Source organism: Varroa destructor, unplaced genomic scaffold, assembly GCF_002443255.2.
Source record: "Varroa destructor unplaced genomic scaffold, Vdes_3.0 BEIS01000002.1, whole genome shotgun sequence".
Taxonomy (NCBI): domain Eukaryota; kingdom Metazoa; phylum Arthropoda; class Arachnida; order Mesostigmata; family Varroidae; genus Varroa; species Varroa destructor.
In genome coordinates this window covers 29,301,250-29,323,697 of record NW_019211455.1, presented here as the reverse complement: position 1 = coordinate 29,323,697, position 22,448 = coordinate 29,301,250, and the positions used below count along the sequence as shown (strand labels likewise).

Here is a 22,448-nt window from a genome sequence, read left to right as displayed (position 1 = left end):
CATTAATTACAGGTAAAGACTGATCGATTTGTTTGACTATTGTGTCAAGCAAACCGGTCAACTTAGAAATACTGCACGATTTACAGCCGGTAAACCTCACACCATACGTCGACTTGTCATATAGCAGCGTCTTCCATTGTTAGAGTTTACTTGTTCAAGAGGAAGCAGCTGTTGGCGTGGTGCGAACGAGTGTGTCAGACTGAGTCAACTTTCACCCAAGCACGTTGCGTCTAGCCGGCTTGTTGACACGCCGTGTATCATATTTAATAAGCCATCCGCTTCTAAATACTGTCCTGCTCTATAGTGATAAGGGATGAGCAGCAAAACTCATAGTAGTAACGAGAATCGATCAAATTAAGTATATCCTCAATGAACAGACTTGACCATCGATTATTCAAATATACCATAGCAGTGAAAGTGGGACGGGATGAGGTCGCGACGATCCTTTCCCTAGCATATGCTAAGGCTGTCCAAGGCGAAATGGCCCTTACTTGGTTGGCGGAATGCGTTCTTTGAACCTAACAAACTCCCGGAATGCTCGCGGGAAGAAGTCAGGTGACCTATTAGCTTTGCTAACTGGGTTACATGGCGTTCAGGAGGAAGATATTTCGAGACCTCTCGAAGGGAGAAAGACCAATCCTTAATCGCCATGCACGTCGTCCAGCAGCAACCGAACGAAGAAAAATTACCGTTTCATGTAAATTTACTGAAGACGATGCTCCTGCTGCCGCTGCTGCGTGGACGGTAGTGATACGCACAGTTCTTCACGCAGGTAATGCCGAGTACGAGGTCGTCGACTAGAACCTGGTAAACGAATGCGCACTTTTCTTCACAAAGGTTTACCCGTCAGAATATTTATTGCGAGGATTGCAGTTTGACTAGAGGGCTATTGGCGCTGGTATCGAGAGCGAAAGCGGAGGTTGCGGAACGATGAGGCCTACTGACCCGTTGTCCCCCTGGCTTTGAGGTTTTCCACATTCTACCTAAGCGATGTCTAGCCACTTGTAATCCATTCTATCGCATTCTACATCAGTGCCGCTGCTTATAGCATTACCTTAAAAGTGCTATGGTTAGGACGGACTTAGATATGACGATGGTGGCTACGGAGTCAGGAAAGGTAGCGAGCGAAAGCGAAAACCGACGCCAAGAGCGGGAGGAGGCTCACGGAAGGAATAAGGAAAGCGGAGAAGAATAAGCCAGGGAAAAACAAGTAGGTTCTTGAGCGAGCAACTTGTTGCCCTACGAATAGCCACAAGCTTTCACGCAGTTGCCTGATCTGGCTATCTGAAGGCTGGCCTGTAGCTGCTGTCCGCGCCAGCCGCGTCATCCGTCTCCATCGTCATTACTTGCGCAGCGGAAAAAGTAACCGAAGCGAGCTATAACGTCACAGAGCTTTGTTGCTTTTGCTATTACGAACGTAGTAGAATTACTCACTGCTAGGCGCTGCACTCGAAGCAGGAATGCTAGTTTGCCTGCGATCGACCACTCACACGAATGTTGCGTTTGCTGAAAACGGAAGCTGCATTCTACGTCAGCGTGAACAGCAGCCGTAGAGGACAAGTGCAGCTACGCTGTGACGCATAGGGTAGCAAGCGAGACATGGGATAAAATAGTAAGTATCGTCCCCTCTGCTACTAGAGGAAAACTTGAGTGGCCTCCGCTCTGGCTCTGTCCCTAGCTATACACTACGGAACCCATTGCATTGCTTTAGCTTTTTTCGCTTTACGTACCATCTCGCTCGCTTCTGCCGCCTCTTTAACTCTTTCCGCTAGTGGAAGTTACGTGAGGATGTCCCGAATTTTAGTTCTTGTGGCCTTTCGGCTTGCGGTACACGTTGTGCTATAATGTGGTGCGTGGGTATGACGTTTAAAAATAAATTAAATTCCAAAAACCCATTCACGTATTCGGCGCACGTTGACACGGTGACAGGAACCTTTCGAGCTGTCCGTGTTGGTGGCATAGCGATGGCAGGAGTTAGACAGGTGCCGAGAGGAAAGCGTCCAACTGTATTGGCAGTATTGCGGGCGGCGAGCTACTGCTACGCCAATGAAAGCGGTGGGTCTTGCTAAAGCCGCCAACGGCACCGTGGCCTTCGCACGTGCCACGCTACTATCACCGCGAACGGTGAAGTTAACATCATTTTGAGTTATGTGACTCACTCACTACGATGACTTCTACTTAGGCGAACGACGTTAGCTCGCGCGAATCGAGCGCTGTGGGTAGCTGGTGACAGCTGCTCCTGGGGCCGCCAATGGCAATGAGTATCAATGCGGTGCCAGCGATGCAATGGTCGGCGAGGCATCTGCGGAATTTGAAGGCGATAAAACTCATGAGAGAATGAGTTAGAGCGAGAAAATTAGAGAAAGAGCGATGTGTACTTAACGGTGAAGGACGCAGAATTAACTTACTTTGCCATGAATCAATAAGTTTTCAAAATACTAACTGTTTTCATTTACACTAATTGTGTGGATTATAAGTGTTTATGTTTTTGTCTTGTATAAACATTTTTAATTATGTAGATATTTTTATATACAGCATTTCGAACGTAGATAAACAGTATCTGTACTTGCTTGGGAAAATAGCACTGACTTCCGAAATAAATGAAGATAGCTTTACTACAGGAAACACACAATACGCCATAAGGAAAATAGAATGAAATAATTTAACCATTTGCAGCAACGCCAAACTATACGCCTTTACCGAGTAACACATACCGATTTAGACTTGTAAAGATCTAGTTGTTGCCTTCTAACTCGTCTTCTAGCTCTGACGAGATATTAAATTGATGAATACACACACCGGTGCCATCTGAACAAGTCTATCTTGCTGTCTGATCAGCCGGCTGACGAGTTAACGGAATCCTGTTATTGGCTTCTATCGATGAAGATCGGCTACTGCTCCTTCCCTTCGTGTTGACGTCAAGTGGGACATTTTTTAAAGCTGCCCATTAGGCAATCACATGGCGAAGTGGGTACCTCATTAAGCCTTCAAACAAACACAGCAGGAATTTCCCTTTGACCCAATGATGCAACCTGTCTGTTGGGGGCCTCATTCTCTGTTTACTAGCACAACGACTGTTAGCAATCCGTAGGTGCCTACGTGGCTATTGCAGCGTGTGCAGCAACGAGGTTATATCATAGCGGAATAAACGTTGTACCGACCTTGTGCTTTGACAAAATATTTACCAAGGAAACTTTTAGTCACCATCATCATAGCTACCCGGATGTTTTCGACCAGCAGTCGCGGCTTTCGCCAGGAGTCACGCAGTGTTCGGCTGCTCGACCTGTTGACACCCTTTGCAGGCAGCTGGTTGTGGGCGTCAAGATGGATCATCAGGTTCGCAGGTTTCGCTAAGTTCGCATTAGCTATCCAACCAAAGTGGACCATGACAAATTAACAGCACAGTATCTAGCAAATTGAGGGGCTGGTGACGAATCGGGGGCTAATAACAGCAGGCGTATCAAGTGCTACGCTCCGTATAGTTCAGCAACGTTGGCGTTATGTAGTGGCAACCGCGATGACCGAAAGCCGTCCGTTTACGGGAGGCAAATTAACCGTTGGTTACCCTAACAGTTTTATCAGCTTTTTCGGCTAGGACAGAAACTAGCTAGACTTGCCAACCAATCACTCCTCTGTTACCGCTACGGCTGTGACTGCTTTTATAATTTGGCAGACTGCAGATCTTATGGAAAAAAGAAGGCCTTTTGGTCGTTAAAGTAGCCAATGAGACCGTCTATCGGAGACCCGTCACTCAACCAGCAGTTGCCCCACCAACAGCAATTTCCACCAGCTAGTCTAACATCGAGGGCCGCTTCAGTCGCCATGATGAACCGTTCATATTGTTTCAGGATGCAGTAGCTTCCCGTAGGGAAGGAGAAGACTGGACGTCGTGGGTAGGTAGGTGGGCGGCGGCCGCCGCTAGCGTTACAACTAGAAAGCACCGGTTGGATTGGCAGGGCCAAAAAGCCGATAAAGGACGGAAGGTAAGCAAGCCGAGTACGTAAGTAACTGCTGGTGTAGTGTCGAGAGACTCCGACAGAAAGAAACAAGTAATTGTATTTTGAGATCAGATATCGGTTTATGACTTTATCAGGCGGCAAGTCCGTCAACATCAGTGTACCGCGTGCAGGAGCTTACATGTACACTTGTACACACGAATACCGCTCACGAGCAGTTGCAAGTAACGAACCCCTAACTACAGCCATCCGGTCAGCAGCAGCTGAATGCAAACAAACGTGAAGTAACCAAGCTGACTGGCAGACAGGTTGCGCACTCTCAATTGAACTCTCGACAAGGCCAACAGTGACACTACCGCTTGCAGCTCTTTAAACAACGGCAGATATTGTCTAAAGTGAAGCCGGTCAACATCTGCTAGTTCAAAATCAAGGACAGGTAGTGGTATAACACACATGTTGCCGCAATGCTGCTCCCATCACGTAGAGTATCACGCCGGAACGCACACGTTACTACCCCCAAGGCACAGCACAGAAAACGCAATAACAATTTCAGCCACACAGTAGAGACGAGGCTGCTATTCAGACCTAGCAGTATTTGAAAACGGGGCTATAGAATGATAAGAAGTATTTGAATCTGTTTGAAGAGGTACCGCACAGGTGATGGTCTCGATATAGTCAATAGAGTTAAATACATAGTATGAACAGTATATACTAGCCGTAATGTTAGCCTCGGCGTGTGCCGTGAGGCACATTCAGTGAGCGGCGGGTTCCGGACGACCACAAGACGGGGCCTAGACAGACAGACAAATATTAACCGACAATTTATATGAAATACCGGTCCCGCTTCCCTCTATGGCCTGGACTCAGCTGCGTGCAGTAAACTCAGGTGCGCCTTATTGCCATATGGTAGCAAGGGCGTAAGGTTCTCACTTGGTCGAGATCAATGCCACAGGCAACCAGAATTTGATTTCGTTTCTGGGTATCCGTTGCTATTTGCGGCCCCCGCTGCTTTTTTAGGACCCGGTGGGTTGGCGGGTGACGGCGAGGTTAGCGAGATGCGGCTACGATAGTAAACGATATCTGAGTAGATTTGTGATCACCCACAACAACTGGCAATGCGGTGTTCAGTCTTGGATCAGCTGAATCGTATTAGCATCTATTTGCTGTTCCCTTTCTGTCTTGCAGGTGATATGAATGAGTGATTCAAGCTTTCCCGCTCACATGTCATTCATTTTGTTATATACATATTTAGTATATGCGAGAGCTGTCATGGGAATACTAATGGTCTGCAATGAAGTTCGTTTCCTTTTTTGTTGATTTCTATAAGTAATCGCCTGCTATAGTACTCAAGGAGAAAGAGAATTCAGCAACCAGCTTGAAGTTTTCAGGAGACAACAGATAGTCAAGGAATCCATTAAAAAATAATCGGTGGCGTTTCCGCACCAGAATTGCCCCTTTAGAATCCCTGCCTGCTAGAATGCTATTGACTTGATGTTGACGACAGTTTTCGGCGTTCTGCTCGAACACTTCACTTATAGTTCTATAGCATGTTATAAAATAACACACAGGGCCGAAAAATGCTGAAAATCAGGACAACATTCAGTGAGTTTGGTGGAGACCGTTGGGCGCAATGAAGACTACTAGCCTGAACAACCCATGATTCTCTTAGCACCTGCAGCTTTGCTAGGCGTTCAAAGTAGCACGGGTACCACTTTTCATGCCCAACGTTGAACGACGGTGCTTTGTTTGTCCTTCGACGCAATCTCACTTTGAAGTCAAAGGCCCCACTACAACATCGCAGTTACTGCTGCTATTGTTGCCCAAATATTAACGCTAGCCCCATTGACTACCCCTACGTGGACGCTGTTTTTCGGATACAGTCCTACCCAATGCTTTGCCTTCCTCGAAGTTCCCGGCTTGCTCGACCGTAGAGTTGCGTGGCCCATAGCTGGACAAACCTTGCTACGGTTGCGACGACAAACGCGTAGATAGCAGACACAACTAAAAGCAGCAAAGGAATGGTCGTTCTAAGTTAAAGCAGTAGCACCACCATCATCACCAAATATGAGCAAGCGGAGGTTGGCAACTGGGACTGGGGAAGAAGGTGGAGCAGATAAGGTAAAGCATACCCTTCCGTCGGCTACCAAAGTCTGGGCAAGACTTCCTATTCGGTTGCTGTGTGCTGCTACTACTGCTGCTGCTGCTGCTTCCTGCTCAATCTTTTTTCTTTCGTGGCTTTTACCCATTTCCTGTCCCTGTCTTTTACCCGCCTTCCTTTACATCCTGTAGCGAGAGGGCCTCCCGCTTTACGTTAAACTTCGCCTTCAAAAAATCGCCACTATGATGGTGCCAGCCCCTAATTCTTGGTCTTTCGGCAGCTCCCTGTACAGCGGTAGGTGTTTTTGTCAACGTAATCAAAACTTACGTCGAAACGGCCGAATGAGCTCAAGGTTTATAAACGAAGATTTTAATGTGTGTACCAACAATTTATAGATCAGAACGTTAATGCACGACTTGTCTAAAGCATGTAGATTAATTATATTCAACTTATACGTATCATTGTTTCTAAAAGTTCTGTAGAATTGGTTGCAATTATACAAGCTCACTGTAACCTTCGCATTTCATAGCAGGGAAAGAATAGTATTACGCTGTTAGTAGCGTTTAGTAACAGTCTTTATGAATGAGTATGGACTGAGACGTGTATGATTAGATCAATGTATTACTGACCTCGATGTACATCTCTCTATATACTATGTGTCTTTAGCTTGTTGTTATATGTATATATATATTAAGCGGGTGGTGAGCATTTCGTGAGTTTGCCACGTTTTTCTCCTCTGAGACTACTGTTGCATGGGAGTTATCTTTGGCGGCCGGCTGGCGCGGCCGGAGGCTGTTGTCGTAGCTCGTATACGATCTTAGCCTAAAAGCTTTGTGCCCTTAAGGTGCCCTGGCCGCTCCCTCTACCATCGGGCATCCGCCCACTTGTTTTACCGCGTTTGCCAAGCCATGTCTCCTGTCGCCTCTCCCCTTTTGCCTTCCATACCTGCCTCACTCTCTGGCTCACCACCCCTCATCAGGACGACCGTGGGCAGCAGAGCCGAGATGATGATCGAATAATTGATTTATCTCGTTAATTAATGCACGCCACGACATCATCAACATCACTGCGTTTAGCAATATAAGCATAGCAATCGAACGACAGTACGAGTAGCTGACGGCAGTGGTAAGCCGATCGTCGAAATAAAGGACAGGACGAAAGAGCACCCATCTGCTACTGCTACTGCCGTATGGAAAACATTAGCAGAAGCAACGAGCAAAAAATATAAGTCAAGCGCAATTTCCCTAGTGTTCCTAGCTTTTATGGAGCGTTTTCTAACTGCGTATATGCTGCGGCTCTCTGAGCTGAGCATAGATAGATATTGTAACGCACCGGGTCCTCCCTTAAGTTCTGCTACTACGACACATTCGTCAGTACGTTTCGTCTGCGCCAATATTTCGCCATGATGTAAGTCGCCGTAGCGCATGTTAGTTGTGCAGCGACCAACCAACCGCTCTCCGTTCATCGTATCGCATTCCAGCACAGTACTCTCATCTTAGGTTGTCAAGGCTACCTCTACCACCCCACCGATTAATCCGGCTTTTAGCTACCCCTACGCTTTCCCTAAGAACTGCTATTGCCCTGCCTTGTCTGGAGCCCTTTACCTCCGCCATTTCTATTACCATTAACGATGCCAACTGCAGTGGCGCATCTCTAGGACCGAGAGGATGGTGAGTAGACGCTAGGCCCGCTTAGTGATCTTAGACGCTTTCGGGGATGAAAGGAAAGGGACAAGACAGAGGCAGGGACGAGATGATGCAGCAATAAAATACCCCCACCATGACCGCCACAGCTGCTCCTCTTCTGTTCCCACTGCGAGTGGCATCAACGACAGCAGTGGTAGCACTTTTGAAGGCAATGATCTGGAAATCTCCTCCACTCCCCCCTGGTTGTTTTCCCTTCAATTCCTGGCCCTGCACCGTTACCATCTCGTTCCCGTCGAAGGTTGTCTTGACTGTTGCCCCCCCCCCCCCGCCCCCGCCCCTCTGCTTTAGTTCTATCTTCTCCCAGCATTTCTCGTTGATGCCGCCAGCGACAGAAAGCATCCCATGAGGGTGGCTGCTGTGGCGGCGGCAGCCGCGTCGCCCTCAAGGGGATGGTCCACGGCCGCACCTCATCAGGGCTCTACGCAGCGTCGGTGGAAGTAATAGCAGCCGGCGTCACAGTAGCAGAAGGCGACTTGCCAGATTGCACTGAAAATCGCAACAATGACTGTAAGAACAGCGGAAGCAGCAACGAAGACTATGTGCACTACTGGGGATTCAGTTCCCATCAGCGCCGTCGAGCCAATACCACTAATTTTTCTGATGACTCTACCATTGCTCCGGCTAACTGTATATGGCGCACAGCAACGGCGCCCCTTACACCCACAACCACAGCCATTCCTGCATCAACATAGGGCAACCGAAACACTCCAGCTTTAGAAGACACTCTACTCCGCCAAATGACCAACATCGCAATAGTGATAGTAGCAAGTGCCCCCTTTTCCTTTAAGCCCCTTATTATCACACTGTCTACACCCTTCTTCTCTTATTTTCTACCAGTAAGTCCATTCTGAAAGTGCGTCTATTGCTACGTGTGGTCTCCACACACTACTTAAAACTTGTTTGTAGCGACTGGCCAGAGGTCGGTCAGTGGTCTGAAACGACGCTGCAAGTTCCTGTCGCAATCTGGAATAGTCATTCTTAGCGCGTAAAAAGCCTAAGAGTCTGCAAGTGGATCAGGAGAACAATGTGCGATGAGACCGCCTGCTTGATCTAGGAAGATGGCTGCAGTTGGAATTGGGCTACGGTTTGTTCAGACCCACTCACGTATATATATATATATATATAAATGTGTCTGTGTGTGTGTCGATCCCAATTAGATACTTCCCGCCCTATGTTATGTGTAGACCTGATCGGGTGGTCGAGCTGTGGAGCTGAATGTCTACACTCGAGGGTCCCAGTAATTGGACAGTCACGTGTCGGTCTCTTTGCAGCAGCTGCTTCGCACCTTTGTTCGGTGCCTATATAGTACTCGTTAGAATGTTCCTTCCTTTACGAACACTATATGCCATCCATACCTAAGAATATCCTAAAATTCTTTCTCTTTCCTCAGCAGCAGCAGCGGCCGTCGCTCACAGCTCAACCTCACTGCTGCTGCGGCTGCCCCCCTTTAGTTGCTTCAACCACTCAACAGACAGCCCTATGCTCAGCCCCGAGCCTCCTGCCCACCTCGTACTGAACCTCACCTTACCTCTGCCATTGTTAAGTTTTTACTTGAATTTTTAAGCTGCTGCTGCCTCTGTTCGGTCTCTCTCGTGCGCTCGCGCGCGCAATGAAGAGGGAGAGAGCGAAGAAGAAGCTGGCGGCGAGATGAAGCAGCAAAGCAGTAGCGCCATGTGCTCTTCTTAGGTACAGAAGGTCTGTCCCGTCCTTCTTGGAATGCGGCCGCCGCCGCCGCAGTCCTGCTTGCTTGCCTGCACGCGCCTTCTGCTTACCGCTATCCTGTGCTCATGCAATGTGCAGCGGGGCGCAACGAACAACGAGGCACCACCGTTCTAAGTAGAAGCTATGGGGCTACCGGCGTGCCGCACTAGTAGTGGTGGTAGCAGCAGTGGTAGTTTCAACCCGTGCCGCTGCTTCCTGTACGGGCGTCCAGTAGCGGAGGGTTTGACCGGGGACTTCGTAACAAGTCGCTGAGTTCGTTCCTTGATTTCGATGTTCGGACGAATAAGCGCGCTCCCCATTTCGCCGTTGCCGCCGCGACCAACCTCGCAGAGCACAACCGTATTGCTTCTCTGCTCTCCGTATCTGCTTGCCTAACTGTCTTAGCAGTACGGTGGTACCCTGTGATGCAAGGTGCCTTCTTTTCAGTTGGGGGTAAATGGGAGGTATGCATCCAAATTCATCGCCCATTGCCAAGTCGGGCCTAGCGAACGAACGAAAAGAATTGCCTTAGACACTTATAGCGGCGGCCTTACTACCTTCATGCTGCACTGCACTGTATACCGTTGTTCAGTCTGTTTGGGTCGTGAGCGTCTGCGTGGATTCAGAACTTCGTTTAGTCGACCACGCTCGTCCTGTTTCTTTGTCGTTGAGACCTCTCTAAGAGCTGTTTCTTGGTGGATTGCAGCAGGTGCAAAAGCAGACGGAGCTCTAGCTTCAGAATCAACACGGCCTGGTGGCGCTTAGAAAACGAATACTAAGCGTAAACTTTGTAATGGAGTAGTAGTGTCAGTGGCGACAATGAGAGGCACAGTCACAGCCGTCGCTGGTGCCTATATCATCTTATATAATTCTACTTGTTGTTTAGTTAGCCTCATAGAGACACGCAGCGAAACACCCCTCCAACTGTTTTCAACCGCCTCTACGCCAGATACTTGCTAAAACAAACCAGCTACAGAGCAGACAAGTGCTCCTCGTCTTCTCTACAAAAGGCGATATGTGTAACTTTGTAAGTTGGCATCCACCTTGCTGCACACCTTGTGCGGAGAGTTACACGCTCTTGCGTCTGAAAGAGAAGCCCCCGAACAGCATTACGGATGCACCAACCCGATTTCCGGTGTCCTGCGACAAAACAGCAGGTTTGGAGAATGTCCTTTCAGAACCAGATGCAGCTAACAGAACGCGTGCGTAAACTGGCGCTTAGTCGGACTAAGAAACGTTTACATGGAAAAGCTACTGATACTACGAGGTAAACTGTATTCTTAAAATATGAGCTACTGCAATAGATAATCAGTGAATTGGATATCGACTGAGTGCATATAATATATTCATATGAGTGAACCCTAAGCGCAAACAATTTAATGAAACATTTTGATAAGGGTAGTTTACGTACTTTTGCTGTTTCTCTATTGCAGTTTGTGGCGCTGATCCTTTTTTCAAAGACATTTACTTGGCCATGTTGGCCCTTGTCAGCCGCGCCAGACAGTAGCCGCAAACGAGCTGACACAAGGAAAGTTATAGCGACCACGATGAAGGGACTAGCGCATCGGCGTTCATTGCTTGGTAGATATACGGCAAACATCTAAAGTCAGTGAAGTACTAGTCGACTGAAGGTGCCGATTCAGCAGGGGGAAGCTTAACATCTAGACAGATAGGTAAAAGACAATGGTTCGGCAAACGCGCACCCTGGCATCCTCCAGTCGTCATTCCTATCGCCTGCTATTTGTGTAGTGCCGTAGAAATTAACGTTAGACACGGAACAACAACCAAAAAGTCGATAATAAAAAAGAACGACAATAACAACAACAAAAAAGAAACAATAGGCGGCGTCAAATAGCGAAATAGTGAAAAAAACGTCGCGTTGAGTAGGACGCGAGAAGGCACAATCTGAAATTATGATTCCGACGAACACAAGGGCGTCCCTTTCTTTTTAGGAACAGCTAACTCCTCCGCCACCGCTGCTGCGACTTTTCCTGTGAGTAGTTACTTGATTGTTTGTCGCAACACCTAAAACAATAGCGACGCGATCATACGTCTGTCTGGAGACGGCTTCTGCCTTGACTTCTACCGTAGAAACAACAATCATTGGCTGTATGAGGGAGCTGAGCTGAAAACATGGTACGACGGCATACGCGACACAAAAACCTCAACGCCACCACCCTGTTTTTCGACAAGAGAGGGTTAATAATAGCATAGCTTTAATAGTACGCTGTACATTTTGTGCAGCGGCAAACAAAAATGAGGTAGCAAGCCTTCTTGCTTACGGTGGTAACAGTTAGATTCTCCAGGTGGGAGGTTGCAAATCTTCAGCATCCCCACTGATAAAAGGGGCCAAAAGTAACAAGCATACAACAAACGTTTCAAATGAGACGTTCCGGTGTAGCTCGGAGTGGCGAGATGTGAAAGAGAGCACAAGAAATCCAGGTTCAAATTCATGTATGGTAGGCTTAGAGGCTGAATTAAACGAGGAAGGAAACGTAGAGGTATCTGATTGATTCAGCAAGGTTACGTGTGTCTACTAACTGGCTTATTGTCGAAACACATCTCTGAGCTCGACAAAGCCGTCCTGGAACAAAGCAACATAACAAGTTATATGTATACAATATATGCGCGGTCTAAAAGGCAAATGTTAGGCAAAAAACGTCTCTTACGCGACGGTTCTTCGAACACTTAAAGGGCAGAGCTTATGTCATTATAGTCGCACAACAACAGGTCATAAGCTCGTGGACAACAGTACGGAATAGTAGCCAGTCGGTGGAAGGAGGTAAAGAAAAGAAGAACGAAGCATACACTTTCTTCCGATTCTGAGTTCACTTCTATCGTTAGCCGACGAGATCCTGACATATCGTTAAGACTAAATTGCGACTGTGATATTTTTTCTGCTGCTGATTCGCGCGTTTCGCTTGCGTTTTCAGTCCCCCAGTATGTTCCCAACCAATATCTATACCTCACCATCCTCCTAGTCCCCACATACCACTAGCAGCTTGTGCTCGGTGTCGAACAAATAGATTCTCCTCAGGTGATCGGTTTTCTCTTGCCTCGTCGATCAGAGATCAGCAATAGCGGCGGCAGTAGCAGCAACTACAGCAAAATGCTTCTACGCGGCGTCGTCAAAAGGAGCGAACCGAATCCGAAATTTAGTCTGGTCTTCTACGTGACAATCAGTACAATATACTGGGCTCAGTTTTCTTGCGTTCCCGCTCTTTTGTGCATCTTGTGCTAAGTCCTTAATTTACGGCGACACAGAATGGACGAAGGAACAATTGGACGCCAAAGCAGAAACGAGCAAAGTGGCCAAAATTTCTGTTGTTATCTGTGATTCCTGTTAAGTTGACGTTGTTGTGGTTGGCACTGAAGTAGCAGCACTCGGCGGCGGGCGGCTTCTAACACTTCCCTTGGTGTCGTTGCCACCTCATCTCGTGTATTTCCTCCTGATTGTTCTTCAGCTTCGTGCTATGTCTCCGTTCTGCTGGGCGATGTGTGCGAGCTCCTGCTGCTGTCGCCGGGACTCTACAAGCTCGTGCACGATCCGGGGCGCAAATTACATAGCAGTGTCCGATCAGGCGCGTGCAGTCATGCCGCGTTTAAATGCTAACTCACAGCATCGTTATGCACGTCAAGAAACCCCACCATGCGTGATTTCGGTTTTATCGTTGCTACAACTTTTTTTAGATAGTCTGCACACAAATGAGTTTGCCAAAGGAGATGGAACTACTTGTTTATTGCAGAAAAAACGATCTGTAAAACGCTAAATGCTAGTCAATGCTATGGGTGGAGAACAAGAACAAGGAAAATCATAAGTAAATCTGTAAATCTTGGCATAAATAATAAAGCCACGAATCGATAGATCTATTAAACTAACTTAAATATATAATGTACAAGTAAGCCTACGAAACTGACGATAAAACCAGTGAATGCCATAAATTTTATCGTCTAGATGTTGAAGCGCGAAAAACATACACTTTATCATGCACTCTACTCACTGCTACTATTGTTATAATACTGCCTATTCTAAATGATATGTTGCTGCTATAGCATTGTCTTCAGACTTTGGTCATTGTTTATGATCTATACGATGCTTTATACCTTCCGTGATTGTTCGGTGTTCTTTGGAGGTTCTGTAACAAAGTTGTCTAAATATGGTGTCCAGTGGCCTACGAAGATGGGGTGCGGCTGTGCCGGTCGTTGTGCGTACTACGACCACTGTCGTTTTTTTTGCATGGGCAGCGATCGCTACTTCCCTAACGCAACAACGATAACAGTAAAAGTAATATCTGCCAACGGCCACAACACTTCAATAAATGATATACGTAGAGATAGTCAGGCGGCGAGCGAGAGCCAACGAAAGTCTGAAGCGGCGTTGGCAATTTTTAAACCCACCTTACGTATTTCGTGACCACTATTTCATGCCCAGATGATGTGTGCTGTACAAGCAGGTACAACACAAACAAATCCGCATGCACACGACAACAATGAGCGGAACATTAAGTAGCGTTCGATGTGGCAGATTACACTATAACAGTTCGAGATAACACGTATGTGCATAAGATACATAAATAATAGCACTGAACCGGACCTGGGTGTCTCACATTGTGACGTACAAGTGTTTTCGTCACTAAAGTTTACACGTAACTATTCAGTAGGATGGCCTCCTTTGACCCAGCGGCGGATTTTATCTTGGAATCGAATGATCGCGACGTCGGTTTCAGCCCACCGTAAAACTAGAAATGTTACTAGAAAAAAAGCAGTAGCAATATCGCAAACCATAAAAAAAAAGGAATTAATCTCGTTTGCAAATAACCGCCGGCGTACAGCGCCGAATAGGCTCATAGCAACTTGCTGGCGTTAAGAAAAATCACTGCGACATAGTTAGTGATCTTTCTTGTTTCTAAAGAAAAACAGGAACATGTGTGTACATATGTAGATGTATGCAGTATCTGTAATCGAGCTGGAAGTTTGCGTAGCAGTGTTAATTTTACCAGATTAGCCTGGCTGCAGCGCCTGCTAAGCGACAAAACTACAACCATTGATGACATCTAGACAGCCATACTACAGGCGTGTGTAGAGAGATACCCCATAGTATAAGAGCAGCTGGCAAAATTTTTACGCACGTACCCTGTACAAAGAAGTGCTCTGCTATTTCGGTTTCCATATCCATTTAGAATTGATACTGTAATTATTACTATCTTCCTTTAACATTTGAAATTGCTTGTTCATGGGTTTGATGTTGATCCTCTACTCACATCGGAGTTTGGATAACACTAAGCATTGTCATCGCATATATATGTTAGTTAAAGCTATGGAAGAAAGTATTTTTTGAAAATCTTAAACCATTTAGACGACCACGACAACAACACAGCTGTTTATGCACTCTCGAGTTTGTAAACGATTCGTTTAGGTAACGTTCAATAAGTTGCCATTTTGTATAGGGTAAACGATGATATACAAAGAACGCCATAGCCTGACTAGGGCGAAGAGCGTTACGACTGTTTCTTGGAAGAAAAAAGGGAACTAACTCAGCTGTCCGTATTCGTGCTCTGTGAAAAGTTTACCTGAATCTTCTGCTCTTAAAATGGTGGTGGCCTCAATATGAGACTTACAGGTTGACTATGCTATACAATTCCCAAAGCTCCTACCAAAGGATAAATTTGCAATTCACGATGAGGACGTAGCGCGGCAGCACCGTATTGCCACCGTTCGCCGCGAGACCGAAGCCAGGGAGTGGTTGGGCTTGTAAATTTTAATCTTACTTATAACCCTAGGATTATCGCCGGGACGTGGCGACCCCACTGCACTCGTTTCTCCCCTTCACATGCGCTTTGCCTCGCTTCCCCCCTCTTCTATGACCCTCTATTTGTGGCCCCTAGAGTCGTTCTAGGTTACAACAAAGAACCCACATATCTAAGATTCATCCCCTTCGACCTTAAGGGTGAAGGGAGCGGCCGGGTCACCCATACACCCGACTCCGAACTCGGTCTCCGCCAACCTGATGCTGCAATTATGCACAGGCAATCATTACCAGCTATGAGCCTCACTTACTACCAGCTGCTGGTCCGTTTTCCAAGTTCCGTTGAAGGCTCAATCGTACTGCCGAGCCGTACCGCCAGATGAAGAGCTTAGTAAATAGGTGTGTGCTTCGCCAATCCTTTTCCGCGAAGGAGCGTCGGGAAACGATTGTGATTATTCATCCTAGCTTCATGCTCGTAGCATCAAACGAATGCGTGCCATGACGCTCCGACGTCGCTCGTTTGGATTTGTTGCGTTCAACGTAGCGCGACTAAGCAGCGAACCAACCCTTGGAAGGTAGAGGCTTGGACAGCAGCGGTGGCAGAGATCAACTTATTGTGCTGTATGTATATTCGTTCGATGCTTCCCCAATCAATTGTTGAACAAGAACTTATGTATGTTCTGAAAGCGAAAGCAGACAAGAATGTAAACGCGTGCAGTCCCTCCTACCTAATCACGTCCGGTCCATTCAGATTCACGGGGCCATTGCATCCGCCATTGACGAACGGACTGGCAGATAGGGATAAAAAGATCTGATGGGAACCGATGCAATCTTTGTCTCCCAAACCGTTGGACAAGATCCTTTACTTACGAAGTCGGTTCCGCACCTACATGGACGAATACCGACAGCGGACTTATCATCACAATTATGAAATTAGAGTTAGCTCTATCCCTAAGAGTTTATGGGAAACTTCAATTCGTGAGGAGAGGTATCGTTCATAAAATGGTAACCTACACCATCTCATAGGATAACAATTCATACCGTTCATAGAAATCAACAAACGAGACAGAATTGATGAGATACCGCATGCCAAATCTAGTTATTTTTCTGTCTATGCCGTCCTTGTCCCTATTTCTTCGTAGAAGGGTATAAACCGGACTATTTCATGGACCTAGATTAATTGACTGGATGCGCACCTTGTTTACGTTCTTTATCCTGAATGCTTTGCCGTATCCAGCAGTTACATCGTTCTATTCTCAAATCCGCTTCCCTGCTACCTCAATATTGCGTATAGAGTACGGAATCTGTACGGAAGTGAACGAGTTTGAGTTAAGACCTGTGTGTGATTAGCTCTTCTATGAGTCCTCCACGTCGCTTTCTACACAGCGAACACGATACGCCAATACGATAGCGCTAGGGAAGGTGGCGAAGACTGGCCAATGATAACCGTGTGCTTGCCGATCTCTGCGTGACGCTGCGGGCTATCTTGTTTAAGATTAATGACAAAGTTCCTCTTCCACGAAGGAAGATAAAGAGAAGGGAGTTCAGCAGAATCCTAGGACGGACCTATAGGGACCCTTGAGTGATCACCCCTTACGCTTCACCTGCTTGCGTTGTGTTTCCTATTACCTAAAGCCAACTGCTGCTTCGGTCACTGCTATTGCCACTACGGAACCCCTGTTAGCCAGTCTACGAAAACAGGCAGGCAAGCAGGTAGTGGAGTACAATGGAGGCACCAGCAGGCTTTTTAGGCTACGGCGTTCGCGGCAGCGGGACATCTGTCCTCAATCTCAGTGTTGTCCTGTCGCGACGGTATCACCCATGACTGATATGGTACGCTACACGGGCCTGGGGATAGGCACAGGTCGAGATTCAGGCCCACGTCTGGCTCATCTTGCACTATACGTATTCTCGCATGCTCCTCCCAAGCGGTTGGTCAAAGCACAATGCTGCAGGAGCGAACACTATGGACATGGAGACGGGTTGCACGGGGCTAACACGGTTGCTCATATCGAGGTCGTTTGACGATAGATCAGCAGGTTGGTTGAGAACACTCACCTGAAATAGAGTGGTGCAGTAAAGTTATTGCGCTGCTACTGCCTAAGGGAGTTTGAGCGTGCGCATGTTTGTGTGTACGAATGTGTATGCGCGAGGAGGAACTTCATGAGCAGTGTGCTACTGGCGGCAGCGACGGCGGCTGTCGAGTAAAATCGACTGCGATATGTGTGTATATGTGCCAGCGCAGTTACCTGGGTTGGGTCGCTTGGCTGGTCGCAGCGGTGGCAGCAGAAACGCCAACTCCGTCGTACGGTGGTAGACTTGGATTCAACGCCTGCAGCAGGTTCAGCCGATGCCGTGCTATCAATTGCGGGTTTTATAACGTTACCCCTCCTAAGGTTAGGTGCCGTGAGCCTGTCGGTTTCTACCGTCGCTTACCCAGCCTGTCCGATCTCACGACGCTCCCATGCGGCTCGCGTCACATCATTTGCGCGATCGCGCAATTGCGAGAAAAGCTCGCTTGCCGCTCTGTTTCCGAAGAGGGAAACTGTATTAAAATGCAGCCGTTCCCTTAATAAGCCATTCCTTAATAAAATATGAGAATAGGTCTCGCCTTTTCGACTACTGCTCGTTGTACCACTACACTGACTGAAGTCGAGAGAGAGAAAGATAAAGGGAACCATAAGATACGAGGGCAGAAAGAACCATATTAAACTTTCCAAAGTCTTAGCCCGAAGAACGAAGCTCGTTTGAGAAACGGGGTGTTATCGGGGAAGGGCCAAGCAAATCTCAACTCTAGTTCAATAGATGCACAACCGTGCGGCTTTACCTCTCTTTATCCCTCCGTACCCTTATAGGCTCAGTAGGGTATCTCTTTCGCTGAGTCAGACACTCGCATTACGTTGGCCGGTACCAAATACCGGCTGCCAACGCAGACCAGGCTAGGCGGCGTGTGCTAATAAGCCAAACAGACTGACCCGCCAGTCCAGCCAAGTCGAATGGGCCAGTGTCGACACATCCTGTGTAAAACGGTCGGACCGGTGGAGGCATGTTCCTCAGAGAACCGACTGCCTCAGCTAAGCGAAGGCGGTGGTAGTCGCTGAGCAGCGCTCTGAGGCATTCAAGTTCTACAAATTGCGCCGCAGCCGGCCGGGCAGCCTGCTGGTCGTCCACTCGACGCATACCCGCGAGAGACGAAGCGGTCATTCAGAGCACTCACTCGCATTTGAGCTGCTGCTGTCAAATCGAGACAAGAGGAGACTTCTGGGCAGCTAACAGGAGAAGGCCGTCCATCGGTCGGTCCAAACGAACCTTGCGGACGCCTTAAAGCGAAGGCCTTAGAAGGCCATGCGAGACGAGCCAAGAAAGGACCCGACGAGGAGTAAAACGCGTTGCCCACGAAAACGAATGGCGCAGAAGGCAGAAGGTTGTGGTAGTGACACGGCGGTGGTCATACGAGACGATACTATACTCTCCTCAGGGAAGCTCGCCGCGGTGGTCGGTTCGCAAGAGGCTCGCCATTTCACATCCTCTGCTGGAGGCCTCGTTCGTTCCTTCTTATAGGCTCAAAACTGGCTCTCCTACACATTGAGACGTGCTAGCAGAACGACCGGCCAGCGAAGCTTGTTGCCGCCCGCTTTCGGAAGGCCTCCACTAGTCGCAAAGGGACACAGACTCGCTGCTATAGAACGAAAGACGACAGAATATTCACCAACGAAATGTATCCCGTTCCTCGTAAAGAAATTCGTCGACCGCCTTCTTCTGGCCTACCCTTGCTTTCCCGATCGTTGGCCGACTTGCCGTCATCGAGAACGCCCAACGGATCGAATGCCTTCCACGACGCGTTCGCTGTCCTCTTGCGTTCTTTGTAGCCCATTGCTACGAACGGTCACTAAAGCTTCAAAGCTTTGAGAGGACTTAGCGCTGCCGACTGTCGTTGCACTGGGTGAAGTAGTGAGGATTGAAAGAAAAAACTAAACTCAAAACGCGAAAAACTGAGAACAACGACGCATCGAGTGAACGGTGAGCGATCCGCTTCATCAAGAATGAACGTTACGCGCTACGCTCAATTGGCCCAAGTGTCTTTTTCTTGAAAATTTTTTTGGAAAAGAACTATTCTTTTTCGACTAGTTCTTCTTCCACCGAAGAGAGGCCCTTATAAATGTTAGACTACGTACTATCTAGGAATTGTGAGTAGTTGGGTATGGTTTTGCTGGGCTGCACATTGTTGATGCAAAGGAGGCTGGCGGCGACGGACCACCTGATGATGCCCACCCCGTATGACCCGCTTCACTACCGCTTACCCGTTATCCCTACAGACAATACCTTTTGCGCATCTCTTGCTTGGTACTGCTTTGGCTGCGGCGGTGCCGAGAAACAAGTTGGCTCAGATACACTCACTACTGGAGCAGCATCTTACCATTTGTTATACTACGGAGGGTGGGGGTCTATTGGGAGACCGCAATGCTGCAGAGAGGAAAAGGAGTGGGGATAAGCGCTGGCGCTGAGAGAAGGACGAACAGGAGGGGCGAAGGGAACCTTTCGGAAGAGGATTGAAGGGGACATGAAATTCAAATGGAGGAGCACCAGAGGGAAGCATCAGCGCATCACACGGCCGAACAACGGCTGCTGTAACGACGAGGGCTGCATGCCAACGCAGAACTCGTGCGAGCAGGCAAAGACGGAAAAGCACGCCCAGGCACCAGGCCGGCGCAATGAAGGAAGGTATAGTGGGTGACAAAAGGGAGCAGAAGCAGCTAGGGAAAGGGGAGGAGGCAGAGTAATCGGGGGAAGACGAGACCACGGTGCCAAGGCGAACAGCGTTCGGTAGGTGCACAGTCAGGCCGAGAAGTGATGCCTCGTCGGTAAAGATGTCCTCCTTTGCCTCCATACTACTGTATGCTGCTATTGTCGCTAGCCCTTCATAATGTAGCAGCCTTGAAAACGTAAGCCTGCCAGAGAACCAACCAACAGAGAACACCGGCGGCATTAAAGGGCGCTTCGCTAACTGCAGCTGCTGAACGCGATGAGAGCGGCAGATGCCATTGCGGTGGTGCTCACCCACAGACCCACCCTGTTCCGTCGGGGATTAACTCTTCACGGCAGAAAGAGCGACCGCTACAAATAGAGGAAGAATCCCGAAGAGGCTGCTGTGCTGTCTCTACTACCAGCGGCAAGCAACATCCAGAGACCAGAGAACGTTGGATATTATCATATAATACAAGCAACGTTACCCCAATTGGGGCGGAAGATACCCGACCGGATCTCACGAGAAGCCACGGAAGCTTAAACCATTACAGTATTATCAGGCGGACACACTTTTCCCTCTCACATGGTAATACTCGAACAAGACGAAGGTCTTTGAATGGTGCGGGTACGAGCGGTAATAGTGGCGCCGGACAGTCGCCCATCTTGTCTCTTCGATTCAAAGGGGGGCATCGCATAGCAGCAGTAGTGATGCTAGAGAAGTGCCAAGGTGTTCGCTGTCCTTAATCATCGATTGTGGCGGCTGTTTGGTAGTGATGGCAGTAGTGGGGGCGGCGACCGCGGCTGAAATAAAGGAGTTCCCTTGCACTGGCAACATGAACGGGCCGCTGCCGTTGCTGCTTTCATGGCAAGCCCTCAGCCTTATCATCTTTGCTTTTTTCACAGTATCATCCCCATTCTGTCATCCTACGCAGACATACGTATGCGCTTTTCTCTCTTTCCTTCGCTATTGCTCGCTTTTTCTACTAGCAGATTTCATTAAAAAAGGAGCGCACAAAAAGAGCGCAGCCTTCCATTGGATAAGAAAGTGAAGAAAGCGCGGGCCAGTACGCAACTTAAACTTCATTCGTTAGCCGTTGGCTCACATGGCTGAACTCTTCGCTTTGAATGGCAGAAAGCGCCCTGTACACTACAGAGGCTTGTTCTCTCGGATCACTACAAGCTATGGCGAGGCAAGGCAGGCATGGACGGCGACAGGAATTACGGCGTTCCGCCACACGAGTGAAGGCAGCCAGGCAATGGCAGCAGCGGACATATCGCCACAAGCAAGGCTGCAGTAGCAGCAACGTCAGCTCGAACAGGCTAGTGTGCGTTACAAAAACTGCAACAAATGGAGTCACTAGCAAGAGCGGTGTTGTCATCAAATGGCAGCAAACCAGGAAAACAGGAAGCGCATGTAGCGGGCGCAGTTAGGAGGATGCGGGAAAAAAACAGCGCAAAGGATAGATGCTGATTCGGGAACAGGCATGACTTCTCTTCTAGGGTGTATAGGACAAAGGGACAGAAAACAAGGTGCAACCAACTTCCCGTCAAGTGCACACAATAGTATAGCATAACTAAGAGTGCAGTCAATCCACGCGAATTCTCGCATAACCTTGTGCACTGAAATGACTTTTAACACACTATCTGCGTTTTGTTTATAGCCTTTATTGCTTTAAGGTCGTTCCTTGTGACTTTCGTTTAAGCCAATGTATATAGTACGTAACGAATGAACCATTGTAATGCAGAAGTGGTGAAAAATCTAATCCGTTAAAATGCCAGAGTAACGATTCTGTGAGCCTAAAGTTTTATTCTTCACCGTAATGAGGTGTCGCAGCCGAGTGGAGGCCCTTAAAGAACTCCTCATCTTCCCATCGTTAGCCTCACCTAGCCTCATTTCGCCGCCTAAAGCCATCAACCTATCTAGTCAAGTCTAACAGTCGGACGAGGATTAAAAACACTGGTACAGTGTCGGGGTTCCATAATGTTGGCACTTTCCTCAGGTTCAACTAGTTCGCCGGTCACCCCACGCTATCGCCTTTTCGGAGCATAGGCCTCTCAGAATACAAGAGAACATGGTAAGGCAGGCCTAAAAACGAACAGGAACGCGCCGTAGCACAGCAAATGAAAGAAACAAGGGGCTCTTTTCTCATGTCCCTCTTTTTCTTTTTCTTAGAGTTTTCCTATCTTGCCCCTGTTCGCGACGCTGATTCCCAGGGAATCCCGAGAGGGCCGGATGAATGGGGCCTTTGGTTAAGTTTTTGGAAATTAATTTGCACTTTTTCTTTCTCGTGCAGCAGACAAGCAGTCAGCGGTCTCACCTCCCCTCACTTCCTTAGCTTCGACTCCTTTAGGCTTCCTCCACATCGGGTTGGATCGCCAATACGCCTTGAACGCGGCCGGTTAGTCCCTGGTCCTTTCGAATCGAATCTCCGGTAGCAGTTGCTGTTAGAAGAATGTCTACCCACAGCGCGATGTAACAGCGCTGCGTAGAAGCG

At 48.1% G+C, this 22,448-nt stretch overlaps 1 protein-coding gene across 15 annotated transcripts in view; it reads right to left on the bottom strand.

Annotated features, from left to right (window-relative positions):
* LOC111245819 (adhesion G protein-coupled receptor L1-like) overlaps nt 1-22,448 on the bottom strand; it is a 327,353-nt gene that overhangs the window by 12,866 nt on the left and 292,039 nt on the right. The window contains exon 1 of one of the 15 annotated variants that reach the window (XM_086980773.1): nt 15,519-17,265. The exons of 13 other annotated variants lie outside the window; for them this stretch is intronic. The gene's annotated coding sequence lies outside the window, so the exon portion shown is untranslated. Of the gene's footprint in view, nt 1-1,730; nt 2,219-15,518; nt 17,266-22,448 lie in introns of those variants that run through there. One more of the 15 variants, XM_086980772.1, reaches the window with a different exon arrangement.